The sequence below is a fragment of the Oryx dammah genome, unplaced genomic scaffold (assembly GCF_014754425.2).
Source record: "Oryx dammah isolate SB20612 unplaced genomic scaffold, SCBI_Odam_1.1 HiC_scaffold_26, whole genome shotgun sequence".
Classification (NCBI taxonomy): domain Eukaryota; kingdom Metazoa; phylum Chordata; class Mammalia; order Artiodactyla; family Bovidae; genus Oryx; species Oryx dammah.
In genome coordinates this window covers 31,413,921-31,428,345 of record NW_024070210.1, presented here as the reverse complement: position 1 = coordinate 31,428,345, position 14,425 = coordinate 31,413,921, and the positions used below count along the sequence as shown (strand labels likewise).

At 42.7% G+C, this 14,425-nt stretch overlaps 1 protein-coding gene across 2 annotated transcripts in view; it reads left to right on the top strand.

The window, feature by feature from the left end:
* The first annotated feature begins 13,050 nt into the window (after positions 1-13,050).
* Positions 13,051-14,425, top strand: part of DAAM1 (dishevelled associated activator of morphogenesis 1) — a 182,440-nt gene continuing 181,065 nt past the window's right edge. Inside the window, exon 1 of one of the 2 annotated variants that reach the window (XM_040226339.1) lies at positions 13,051-13,174. The gene's annotated coding sequence lies outside the window, so the exon portion shown is untranslated. The remainder of the gene's footprint in view (positions 13,175-14,425) is intronic. The other variant, XM_040226341.1, reaches the window with a different exon arrangement.

Genomic DNA, 14,425 nt, shown 5'->3' with positions numbered 1-14,425 from the left:
CCTCTGCCTTTTCTAAAACCAGCTTGAACATCTGGAAGTTCACAGTTCACGTATTGCTGACCCCTGGCTTGGAGAATTTTGAACATTACTTTACTAGCGTGTGAGATGAGTGCAATTGTGTGGTAGTTTGAGCATTCTTTGGCATTGCCTTTCTTTGAGATTGGAAAGAAAACTGACCGTTTCCAGTCCTGTGGCCACTGCTGAGTTTTCCAAATTTGCTGGCATATTGAGTGCAGCACTTTCACAGAATCATCTTTCAGGATTTGAAATAGCTCAACTGGAATTCCATCACCTCCACTAGCTTTGTTCGTAGTGATGCTTTCTAAGGCCCACTTGACTTCACACTCCAAGATGTCTGGCTCTAGGTGAGTGATCACACCATCATGATTATCTGGGTCGTGAAGATCTTTTTTGTACAGTTCCTCTGTGTATTCTTGACCCCTCTTCTTAATATCTTCTGCTTCTGTTAGGTTCAGACCATTTCTATCCTTTATCGAGCCCATCTTTTGCATGAAATGTTCCCTTGGTATCTCTAATTTTCTTGAAGAGATCTCTAGTCTTTCCCATTCTGTTGTTTTCCTCTATTTCTTTGCATTGATCGCTGAAGAAGGCTTTCTTATCTCTTCTTGCTATTCTTTGGAACTCTGCATTCATATGGGTATATCTTTCCTTTTCTCCTTTGCTTTTTGCTTCTCTTCTTTTCACAGCTATTTGTAAGGCCTCCTTCCACAGCTATTTTGCTTTTTTGCATTTCTTTTCCATGGGGATGGTCTTGATCTCTGTCTCCTGTACAATGTCATGAACCTCATTCCATAGTTCATCAGGCACTCTATCTATCAGATCTAGACCCTTAAATCTATTTCTCACTTCCACTGTATAATCATAAGGGATTTGATTCAGGTCATACCTGAATGGTCTAGCGGTTTTCCCTACTTTCTACAATTTCAGTCGGAATTTGGCAATAAGAAGTTCATGATTTGAGGCACAGTCAGCTACCTGTCTTGTTTTTGCTGGCTGTATAGAGCTTCTCCATCTTTGGCTGCAAAGAATATAATCAATCTGATTTTGGTGTTGACCATCTGGTGATGTCCATGTGTAGAGTCTTCTCTTGTGTTGTTGGAAGAGGGTGTTTGCTATGACCAGTGTGTTCTCTTGGCAAAACTCTATTAGCCTTTATCCTGCTTCATTCCGTACTCCAAGGCCAAATTTGCCTGTTACTCCAGGTGTTTCCTGACTTCCTTCTTTTGCATTCCAGTCCCCTATAATGAAAAGGACATCTTTTTGGGGTGTTAGTTCTAAAAGGTCTTGTAAGTCTTCATAGAAATGTTCAGCTTCAGGTTCTTCAGCGTTACTGGTTGGGGCATAGGCTTGGATAACTGTGATATTGAATGGTTTGCCTTGGAAACGAACAGAGATCATTCTGTCGTTTTTGAGATTGCATCCAAGTACTGCATTTTGGACTCTTTTGTTGACCATGATGGCTACTCCATTTCTTCTAAGGGATTCCTGCCCACAGTAGTAGATATAATGGTCATCTGAGTTAAATTCACCCATTCCAGTCCATTTTAGTTCACTGATTTCCTAGAATGTCGACGTTCACTCTTGCCATCTCCTGTTTGACCACTTACTTCCAATTTGCCTTCATTTATGGACCTAACATTCCAGGTTCCTATGCAATATTTCTCTTTACAGCATTGGACCTTTCTTCTCTCACCAGTCACATACACAACTGAGTATTGTTTTTGCTTTGGCTCCATCCCTTCATTCTTTCTGGAGTTATTTCTCCACTGATCTCCAGTAGTATATTGGGCACGTACCGACCTGGGGAGTTCCTCTTTCAGTATCCTATCATTTTGCCTTTTCGTACTGTTCATGGGGTTCTCAAGGCAAGAATACTGAAGTGGTTTGCCATTCTCTTCTCCAGTGGACCACATTCTGTCAGACCTCTCCACCATGACCGGTCCATCTTGGGTGGCCCCACATGGCATGGCTTACTTTCATGAGTTAGACAAGGCTGTGGTCCATGTGATCAGACTGACTAGTTTTCTGTGAGTATGGTTTCAGTGTGTCTGCCCTCTGATGCCCTCTCACAACACCTACCGTCTTACTTGGGTTTCTCTTACCTTGGACATGGGATATCTAGTGGGGTATCTCGGACTAGTGTATTAGTGGCACAAAAACCCTTAGTTTAAATCCTGCATTCATCTCTGAGACATCTGTATTTTCTTTGGAAGTTCCCATCCTCGCATTGACCTTACTCAAAGCTACTTGGCTTGCAGAACTAGTGGGTTTGTAGTCAGAGGTGAAAGAGTTTCCAACATAGTTAACATGCATATGACGGAGAATATATGGTTATTCAGAATCACTGTTTTACAACTGAAAAGTAACAGGGTCATATTTTACTTGCTTTAACTATGTTTAGGTTCAAATCAGTATAATTTTCTGAAACAATAACATAAATCCCAAAGAAGAAAATCTGTCACTTGCAGGAAAGCAAAGCCAGAATAAAGCATTCCAATATCTCCTTTCCTCCCTTTAACTGGGTGGCTGGTCTTCTGAAAACCCCAAATATTATCTTAGGAGCTTGAGACACAGGGAGAGGGCACAGACAACCCGAGAGAAAAGGTTACAATCACAGTTTGGTGAAGAGAAAATACTCTCACAAAGATAATATGCCATGACATATTGTATTGAAGTGTGGCTTTCCATGAGAAATTCCACATCACAAGGTTCTCATGTAATACAGGACTAAAGTTGTCCCTAATCTCCAAATCCAGTGCCTAAGTGCCAGCACAACCTGCTGTGAAACAAGGCTCTTACATAAATCCTGCAAGCTGTAATATTTCAGCTACAAAGAAGAATGTATCTGCCAGGATAATTCCCAATGAGGAAAGTTACAAAACCAATAAAAGTAAACAGAATTCTTTCTCTCTGAGGAACACCCAGCCCATCTTTTAGATCAGAATTTGCCACACATGAACTGCCCATTTAAGAGCCCATGCAGAGATTTGATGTTTAAAGAGAAAAAGAAAATGAAAATTGTATGACACACTCAGGAGGGGATATTTTGAAAGCTAACTTTGGCTGGTTTGTCTAAAGTGTATGGCCAGATAATTTTTACCAATGGAAAGTCCATGAATTTTCATCTGAGAATTCTTGATCAAAAGTGACAGGACTGGGTACCTGGAGGCAAGATGTCAGCCTTCAAAACTAGAAAGAGTCAATATCAAGACTTCCCCAAGTGATGCAGGAACCACCCTGCATTTTCTGTTTCTATTATTCTTGAGGAGTTTCAGTTTGCTGTCTTCAGGGTTTTGATTCTATCTGTATTGCCTAATCAAGTGTTCAACTGTTTTAAAATTTATGTGACTATAACATGTGTGTGCTAAGTGCTAAGTCACTTCAGTCATTCCAACTCTTTGCAACGCTATGGACCGTAGTCTGCCAGGCTCCTCTGTCCATGAGATTCTCCAGGCAAGACTACTGGAGGAAGTTACCATTTCTTCCTCCAGGGGATCTTCCTCTCTCAGCGATTGAACCTGCGTCTCACGTCTCCTGCATTGGCAGGGGGTTTCGTTACCACTAGTACCATCTGGGAAGCACACTGGGGTATAACATTAGAGTTGAGATCGATAATGCCAGTTTTCTCTTATTTGGGTTTACCTAGTGTTAAGGGTTGAATTGTGTTCTCCCATTCCCCACCTCAAAGGGCAAAAAAAAGTTCTTGCATTGAAATCCTAACCCCCAGCACCTTAGCATGTGGCCTTGGGTATAAGTAAGGTCTTTACAGAAGTAATCAAGCTAAAGGGAGTTTATCAGAGTGATCCCATAATCCAATATGACTGGTGTCTTTAGGAAAAGGAGAAATTTGGACACAGGGACAGACACACATAGAAAAAGATGAAATGAAGAAGCATGGGGAGAAGACGGCCATCTACAAGCCAAGGAGAGAGGCCTGGAATAGATCCTCCCCCACACCCCCCGACAGTTCTCAGTTCAGTTCAGTTCAGTCGCTCAGTTGTGTCCAACTCTTGAGACCCCATGAACCTCAGCACGCCAGGCCTCCCTGTCCATCACCAACTCCCGCAGTCCACCCAAACCCATGTCCATTGAGTTGGTGATGCCATCCAGCCATTTCATCCTCTGTCGTCCCCTTCTCCTCCTGCCCTCAGCCTTTCCCAGCATCAGGGTCTTTTCAAATGAGTCAGCTCTTCGCATCAGGTGGCCAAAGGATTGGATTTCAGCTTCAACATCAATCCTTCTGATGAACACCTAGGACTGATCTCCTTTAGGTTGGACTGGTTGGATCTCCTTGAAGTCTCAAGAGTCTTCTCCAACACCACAGTTCAAAAGCATCAATTCTTCTGCACTCAGCTTTCTTTACAGTCCAACTCTCACATTCATACATGACCACTGGAAAAACCATAGCCTTGACTAGACAGACCTTTGAAAGCAAAGTAATGTCTCTGCTTTTTAATATGCTGTCTAAGTTGGTCATAACTTCCCTTCCAAGGAGTAAGCATCTTTTAATTTCATGGCTTCAATCACTGTCTGCAGTGATTTTGGAGCCTAAGGTTCTCAGAGGGAACTAAACCTCTCACACGTTGCTTTAAACTTCTAGCCTCTAGAACTGGGATAATACATTTTTGTTGTTTAAGCCACCCAGTCTGTGGTATCCACTTATGTATCTTGAGCAAATAAATACACCTAGCAAATCCTAGAGGTCAGTTAACGGTGAACACAGAAGTACTTCCCTTTCCCTTGGACATTCATTGCTATGGAAGTTCCTTCAACCACCCAATTAGCATGATTAGACTTTGTCTCAAAGAGTTTAAATTGCTTTCAGGATATGACTGAGGTCTTTCAGAGAGTTTACCAGAACTATGTGGGCTCATAGGATACATCAACCATAATATCAACAAATAATAAAAACATGTATCTGGTCAGTTTGGCAATATGCATCAAAAGCATGAAAAGTCTTTATATCAATAACCTCAGATATGCAGATGACACCACCCTTATGGCAGAAAGTGAAGAGGAACTAAAAAGCCTCTTGATGAAAGTGAAAGAGGAGAGTGAAAAAGTTGGTTTAAAGCTCAGCATTCAGAAAACGAAGATATGGCATCTGGTCCCATCACTTCATGGGAAATAGATGGAGAAACAGTGCAAACAGTGTCAGACTTCTATTTTTTGGGCTCCAAAATCACTGCAGATGGTGATTGCAGCCATGAAATTAAAAGATGCTTACTCCTTGGAAGAAAAGTTATGACCAACCTAGATAGTATATTCAAAAGCAGAGACATTACTTTGCCGACTAAGGTCCGTCTAGTCAAGGCTATGGTATTTCCTGTGGTCATGTATGAATGTGAGAGTTGGACTGTGAAGAAGGCTGAGCGCAGAAGAATTGATGCTTTTGAACTGTGGTGTTGGAGAAGACTCTTGAGAGTCCCTTGGACTTCAAGGAGATCCAACCAGTCCATTCTGAAGGAGATCAGCCCTGGGATTTCTTTGGAAGGAATGATGTTAAAGCTGAAACTCCAGTACTTTGGCCACCTCTTGCGAAGAGTTGACTCATTGGAAAAGACTTTGATGCTGGGAGGGATTGGGGGCAGGAGGAGAAGGGGACGACAGAGGATGAGATGGCTGGATGGCATCACTTACTCGATGGATGTGAGTATGAGTGAACTCCAGGAGTTCGTGATGGACAGGGAGGCCTGGCGTGCTGCGATTCATGGGGTCGCAGAGTTGGACACGACTGAGCGACTGAACTGAACTGATGCTGTATATCTACTCCTAAAGATTTACTCATGGATGGGTACAACTGAACTATTAGGTACATCACAGTTACTGATAATATAAAAAAATTGGAAATGATTTATTCTATAACAGATGATTAATTTAAAAATGGTTACTTTCACATGATAAAACATAAAAAATCAATGACATAAGAATGCCCAAGGTATAATTTTTTAAATAAAGTAAGCCAATTGTAAAATAAAATGACCTTGACTATGAAAGAGAAGGGCAAGGGAAAAAAATGTTAATCTTTCTCACTAGTTTGTAGGCCTATGGGAGATTTTATCACCTTAAGTAGCAATATTTTAAAAATTCTGTACAAAGAACATGAATTCCTGTTATAATTAGGGACAAGCAAAAAACATGGGTACCAGAATTCATAAAATAATTTCTTATGGGCATGATGTTGAGATAATTTGGCCTAGTTTTTAATTTATATAAGTATTAATATTTTATTTTCATATAATACACATAAAAAATGCACACAAATTGTAAGTGTACAGTATGGTGAATTTTCACAAAGTGAAATACTCGTATAACTCAGAAAAATTTTGAACACTACCAACATCCCAGAGGCTTTCTTCATATTCTTTCCTCTTACTATCTCCTGAAGGTACCAGTATTTCGTCTCTAACACCACTATTAGTTGTATCTGTTTTGAATTTTATATAAATGTAATCATACCATATATGCTCTTTGACTCAGTGTTAGTTTTGTGATGCTCATTCATATTCTTACATGAAGACAGGACTCATTCACTATCATTTCCGGATAGCCCGTAAAACTAGTTCTTACAGGCTACCTGACTGTTGTAAATAAAGTTTTATTGAAATACAGCTGTGCTCTTTAATTTACCTCTATGGCCACTTTGAAGCTACAGTGGCAGAGTTGGATAGTTGTAACAGAGATCATATAGCCCACAAAGCCTAAAAAGTGTATACTATGTAGCCATTTACAGAAAAAGTTTGCTGACTCCAGTTACATAGTATTAATTATGTGTCTATGCCACAATGTATTTATGTATTCTACTTTTGATGAACAATTGGGCTGTTTCTAGTTTGAGATTATATAATAGGAGTGCCAGATTTAGCAAATAAAAATGCAGAACTCTCAGTTAAATTTCAATTTCAGGCAAACAATGAAGACTATTTTTAATATAAATATATCCCAATTGCATAGCAACCATGGGCTGAATAGCATAGCTGTGAATATTAAAATATGAGTCTTTTTGTGAACATATGTACATATGCAGTTCTGTTGGGTATATTTCTAGGAGTGGATTGCTGGGCTATATAAAGTATGTGAGTGTTCACTCATGGTGAATACTAACAAAGAGTTTTCCAAAGCAGTTATACAAATTTATACTTTCACTGGCTAAGTGAGATTTAAATTGCCTCTCATCTTTGCCAATCCTTAATATAATTAGTGCTTTTAATTTTAATCAATCTGATGAATCTGCAGTAGCATCCCATTGTGGTCTTTATATTTCCCTGGTGGGTAATTAATTTGAGTATCTTTTCATATGTTTATTGACCATTTGGATGTTGGGAAGGGGGCGGTTGTGTGTGGTGCCTATTCAAGATTTTTGGCCATTTTTCTGTTCTGCCAAATGCCTTTCTCATGGTGGCCAGTGATTTATACTATGATGTGGCTTATAATGGTGAACTGGAACAATCAGATTTTTTTCCCCTTCTCTTTCACTTTTTCATTCTTTCTTTCTCCCTGGCATTTGACCTGGAAAAGATGGGGGGAAGGGTAGATTTCAGCATGATCTGAAAATTCATGAGGTAAAAGTCTAGGGCAGTGATGTCCAATAGGACTTTTTGAAATGATGAGAATGCTCTGTTTCCGAGGTGTCCAATATGATATCCATTAGCCATGTGTGACTTCATTGCTTGAAATGTGACTATTGTGACTGAGGAACTGATCGTTTACATTTTATTTACTTTTAATTAATATAAATTTAAAGAGCCACATGGGGCCAGTGTTACAGAATTGAAAAGTGCAGGTCTCGTAGGTGGACTAAGGGTAAACCAGTTATAAAGAAGGTGATATAGGGATTGCAGCAAAGATAGTCAAACAACAGTTTTTGTTTCTAAATTCTCAGTAACTGTTCAGATGAGACTGGAGTGGAGAGAATTTGAGCGACTGGAACTATTTTCATATCTTCTGTTACTGTGGCCTGACGTTATTGTTAGTATTCTTAGATTTTTTTATAAGATTCCATCCCCCTTGTCCTGCCCCAGTGCTGGTTTTTCAGCTTTTCTGAATTCTCAGAGTGAAACGAATCTTTTTCAAATGCCTCTGCAGTGACTAAATTGATTTAAGTTGGTTCAGAATGCTACAAAGACCTCTCCCTCAGGAAGAACCAAAATTTACCCTTAAGATCTTGACAGATTTACCAGCTTCCCCTGACACCTCTTAGGGGTGGCGGCCAAGTTCACAACACTTCTTCCTCTCTGGAAGACTCCCAGACACACAGGGATAGGTCCTTAGTAATCACATCTGAGCCACATGATCTTGTAATCTTTGCTATAGACAAATGGTTTGAAAACTGTCATTGAGTGTCAGAATAAGCTTGAGGACTTATCAAAACATAGACTGTGGGGCCCAGCCCTAAAGTTTCTTTTCCAGTAGGTCTGTGGGTGGGGTGCTAGTATTTGCATTTCTAACAAGTGCTTGGGTGACATTAATGCTGCTGATCTGGGGCCTTCCTTGAAGAATTACTGCTGTAGATAATTAAGTCTGGGATAGTCACTCTGAGACAGGGCAACCAGTTTTTCTCAGCAATTTGAAAATTGGAACAAAGAGACACAGAGACTGAGGGCTATTAGAGCAGTGCTCTGGAAAGAAGGTCTAAGACCACCACTGTTCGGGTTCCCAGAGCTGGTCTGGCTCCTGCTCTTCGGTGGAGCCTTGGTTGTTCAATCCTTTGAATATATCTTGTGAAGTTGCCCAGTCGTGTCCGACTCTTTGTGACCCCATGGACTAGTAGCCTACCAGGCTCCTCCCTCCATGGGATTCTCCAGGCAAGAGTACTAGAGTGGGTTGCCATTTCCTTCTCCAGGGGATCTTCCCAACCCAGGGATTGAACCCAGGTCTCCCGCATTCCAGGCAGATGCTTTAACCTCTGAGCCACCGGGGAAGCCCACATACCTTCATTATTTTGCAAACTGGCCTGTTTGCAAGTTTCTGTTGCCTGCCCCTAAAAGAACTTAAACTAAGACATGAGTATATGAGTTGTGTCCCACCACAAAAACAAAAACCATTCTAATTTAAAACAGATAATACAGTGCAGGGAATTGGCCACACTGGTGATAGAAGGTCTGAGAAGGCAAACAGGCAACAAGATTAGCAACAGCAGGAAGCTACCCCCACCAGTAGGCTGGAGGTACAATTGGAGAAGATGGCATTAACAAAGGCCACAGTGACCTGGAAGAAGCTGGAACCACGGTGAACCAGTCCAAAGTGGAAAATGCTGCTGCAGCTGCCAGAAACATCACCTAAGTGCAACTTTGTGGTGGTAACGGAACACCCTGTCTTCTCCCTTCCTCCTACCTTCGGTCTCCCAGCAGTGCTTCTCCTGACTGGGAAGTTTGGGGAAGACGACCTGGGATACTGAAGTTAGTTGGATGCTGTGTAAGAACAAGGTGTGTGTAAGTAAGCAAGCTGAGGGCTAGCACTGTTTAATGTGGATTGCTCATTTTTTTACTCAAAGAACATTTTGCCAACTTGCAAATTGCTGAAATAATATGTGCACACTGTATAATTTCTAATAATTTAACTAGGTTCTTATTAACTTGTTCCATAATTGGGGCTGACATTTCTGAGATAATCTTCAGGAGAAAACTGCAAATAATAACAAGAACTGGCATTTGTATAGTTCTTTTCAATTTGAAAAGTGTTTTTATCTGTCTTGCTGCTGCTGCTAAGTCACTTCAGTCGTGTCCGACCAGGCTCCCCCGTCCCTGGGATTCTCCAGGCAAGAACACTGGAGTGGGTTGCCATTTCCTTCTCCAATGCAGGAAACTGAAAAGTGAAAGGGAAGTCACTCAGTCGTGTCCGACTCTTAGCCACCCCATAGACTGCAGCCCACCAGGCTCCTCTGTCCATGGGATTTGCCAGGCAAGAGTACTGGAGTTGGGTGCCATTGCCTTCTCCAGTCACCTCCTTGCTTCCAGTCTAATCCTTTTCAAATTTATCCTGTGCACAGCTGCCGGTGATCTTTACAACATAAACCAGAGTCACTGCCAGGAACTTCTCATGGCTCTTGGTGTAAAATACTAATCGCTAAAAAAAAACCTTGTGAAGTAAGTTTACCATTAGCTCCATTTGAAAAATAAGGAAACTGAAAGTCAGAGAAAACAGCAACATGAAATAAAGTCACATGGCTCAAAAGTGGCAAAATGGCAAGATCCCAAACCTGGACTTAGTACACAACCTCAGTTGTTGCAAAACACCAAGCTGTTGTGTGAAAACACATTGCAGGGCTACAAATGTCAAATTCTTTCTCTGTTGATATCTCACTTCCTCCCTTATCTAAAACCCAGCATCTAGAATAAAACCTTGTAACCATTACTGAGAGAAAATATTTTGAATGATGAGCAAAACATACCATGGTGCCCTTCCCTTACCTTCTTCTGTAGATGGTCAATTAAATCTATTCTCAGTGGTCCTGTGGGTTCTTAATTAATAGGTAATGATTATTGGACAAGACACGGCCTTTCATAAGATCATTCTGGAATAATAGCAGTCCTTTAAAAAGAAAAGAAAACAGTTTAAAAAACTCATTTGAGAGTATAAAATTAAGCTCCACAGAATGGGTGTTTCTGATGGCTGATGAGACTATTCAATGGTCTAGAAAGAAATACAAACACACACAATGAGTTTATGTGAATGTGTGTTTGTGTGTGAGTGGAGGGGTGGGCAGGGGTGGTTCCTTTCTGACTGCATAGATGCTGTTAAGCTTCCTCTGGTTCCAGATCCACAGATTGCATTTCTGATGCTGAAGAGCCATCTTTGTTTCCCCTGGTTACCAATGAAATAGTGTGCAGGAATCAGTTCAAATTCATCACGCATAGCAAAATGCTTCCAAACACAATGGCTTACTTTCAGTATTTATTATCTATATTTATATCTGTTTAATAGTAAGGGCAGCTCATGTGTATATCCACACATTTCTGTGCTTATAATCTAGTGTATATGATGTCCTTTATATAGAAAAATGATACATGTAATACAGCACATCCCTATAATAATAATCGCTATAGAGAATAGAATTTTTTCTTTCATCCTCCCCTTCATTACTGAAGACCAAAGAGAACTTGCTGAAGGGTGATTTACCCTGTAGAGTTACTCCTCAGAGTATATCTCAATACTGTAATAGACTTTTATCTGTAAGGCTAAGTCTTGCCTTTTAAAGAATCTCCACATCCAATTTGACTCAATAAATTTCAGGCTCAATGATTATATTTCCATCTAAAAGCTTTACACAGTGACAAGATTGGGAGAGTTTTAAGAATCATCCCAGGTCAAGTTTCTTTCTGAATATTTCCCCACAATGAACTTCAATACATTAAGTCTACCCATGAGCTAGAATATCACTGATTGTACCCTTGATCTGTTGGCCAATGGAACATTTGTATTGTCTAGGTTCCATTTAAAACAATATTTGGAATGGGTGGAATAGCTCAGAATAGGAGAGCAATACTCAAAGTCATCTTCCTTCAGTGGAGAAAAATGTGTCTGGCTGTAAGAAACTGGCTAGTTAAAAGAAAATCAGAATTTAGTGCTAAAATCTCTCCCTCAGAAAAACAAAACATTTCTCTCTTTCCTGAGATCAATTAGTTCCATGAATATTTTTCTCTTGAACCCCATTATTCTTGCACAATGATTTGAGAAAATAAGAGTGATAAGACTTTCACCAACAATTAGGTGGAGAATTGTTTGAAATTTTGTGATTCCCCGCCCCCTCCCCACAAACTGTGGTCTTCTAGACATTCTGCTAGTAATCCTTAAATGTGACTAAGATATTGAATGCCATTACAATTTACCTTTACAACTGGAATAACTGGATGTATTGATTTTTTTTCATTTAAAAAGACACCTAGAGATTTACTCTCAATGTTACTTTTTCATACCTTTGGTGATCATTGAGTAATATAAAGTGCCATGGGAAAAATATACATATTAAAAATAAAATTTTCCTGAAGGTTCGGAATTCCACATATCTTTTGCTTACTTTTAATTAAACATGTAGGTTATTAATATCACAGTAATTCCTGAACAGCATGATGTGTTGTTTGGCTGAAGTCATACAAAAATTTGAAGAGTATGGTATATACATTGAGGGGAAAGTGTGTGCATTTAAGAGTACATGTATACATATGTGTTATTTATTAAAACTTCAGGCAAGGATGTTGTCTTCCTAAGAATTCAGAGCCCTGAGAGCGGGAAGTCTGCTGCAGAGAAGAACAAAAGCATGGCTGCGCGATAGTATTATCTCTGCAGCAGCAGCAGTCTCCCTGACGAAGGGCTGCGGCGACTATCTAGTCTGTTACGCTGCATTTTTATTACTGACACCCTGCGTTATTCTGTCAGCTCAGCCGACCAAGCTGTTCCCCGAGTTCTGGCTGGTCACCCTGACTCCGTTAAATGGGAGAAGGAAAGAGAAGGCAGGTGATTTGTACCAACTGGAGCACGGGGAGATTTCTTTCCTTCGGGGTCAGCGTCCTTCATCGTCCGGGACTTGGGGAATTCCAGGATCGCATTTAACCCAGAAACCAGAGTGTCCTATTCGTTAGTTGCTGCGCCGAGGGAGGACAGTGAAAGGCTTAATCTCTTCCCAGCTGGGGCCAATAGAGCTGGGTTGGTCAGAGTTGCCTGGCTGATGTGCAGTAGTCTGGACCCTGCTGGTCCCTGAGACCGCACGGGGCCTAGAGGAGGTCAAGTCAAAGGGCACGACCTCAGGGAGCTTCCCCCCAACTCTTGCCCGCGGAGTCCGCAACTCGGCTCCTGAACGACCACCGCTACTACTGCAAGGCTGGAGGGCGGGGAGGGGGCGGGTCGCGGAGGGGGCGGGAATAGGGGCGGGGACGAAGAGGCCCCGAAGTTTATTGGGAAGTGTAGTTTTCAGAACCTCAGGAGCGTAGCTATCCAGGCTCTGCTTGTGGAGTGTGAACTACGATTCCCAGGAGTCTATGGGCCCGGCCCGGGAGTCCATGCGCAGTGGGCGCCACATTGTATCCTATCAGGCGAGGAGAGGGTGATGTCACCTGCGAGTTGGTAACCTACGAGCGGCTGTGAAGGAAACTGTTTAACCGGATCCCATTGTACCCGGAGCGCAGAGCCGCCTTTTCAGCATGCTGGGGCTGCTCAGGTAAGGGGGACGTGCCGCGTCGCCCGCCGCACTCATTCATTAAGAGGCACCGCGCGGTGGCGCGGGGGTGGGCGCGCTTCTTCGCGGCCCGGTGCTGGGTTCGCAGCACGCCCTCCCGCTGCCTTCCCGGAGCTCCCGGGCCGGTAGGTAAATATTAAACCCGTCCTTCAGGTTGGGTCTGGGTGGGAACAGGACCTAGACAGCTCCCAGCTGCCAAGCTGGGTTTGGGAAAATGGCTGCAAGCGCGGCTCAAAGCAAGGCGAGCCCGGGGGAAGGCGCCCCGAGGATAGAGTTGCCTCCCTTCTTTCTTTCTGAGGCGCTTGGACGCCAAGAGAGCCAGCAGGGTACCACTCGCCGCCTTGCTGATGACACGCTGGGGCTCTGGGGCTCTTGGCCTCTGCTGGGTGCTGCGGGCACTGCTACTGTCGGGAGTTGCTGGCCCGGGAGGCTCTGGAAGGGAGAATCCCGAGGTAGGCTTGTTAGAGTGGTAATCGAAGAGGCGAGACTCATTTACTCGTTCGCGTCCCAGCAGAACCCCTGCTATCCCGGGTACCCTCTTCTCAAGACTCATTCGAAAGGGATGGGGTGACTGTAATTTAGGCGAAGTTGGAAGCTCAAGGTCTCAAACGAGAAAGAGGAGGGAAACCCACGTTGCGGAAGGAGCGAGGGGTGTTTGCGGACAGCGGTGAGGGGAGGCTGCGCAGCCTGCGGACCGGGTTCGAGGCGCCACAGGGCGATCCAGCCTCCCGTCCCTTTGGGTAGGGCACACCTTGGTGCCCCTTGCACTAATGGCGCACTTGACCAGGAGCACTTGAGCTAGGACGAAGCGTCTGCCCGGAGCGCTGGCTGGGCGTTGGTAAAACGGTGGGGAGAGTTGAATAATCTAACGATACGAGTCGCAGTGGAACAGAAGGGCTGGGTAATCGGTTTTCACAGCTAGTGGTGAAAATCCAACTGCTTGGGATCCGCACTGAGACGTGTGCGAGGCCCATGAACTCTATATAATAAAGTCCTCTGGATATCCTTTCCCTAGCACCCTTATCCTTTCTCTTACTCATTCATCAAACCTTTGCTAAAGGCTCTGTTCTCAAGTTGCTCTCAGCCTGCGATTGGGGTATTCTGCCTCTCGTTCCTATAAAATATTTTAGTGGACCTAGGAATCGAATACACTCCAACCGTCGTTCACTACCGAGCCCCTCACCCTTCGCCCCCCCAATCTCCAGGATGCTCAAGGAGAGTATTAAGAGTAAA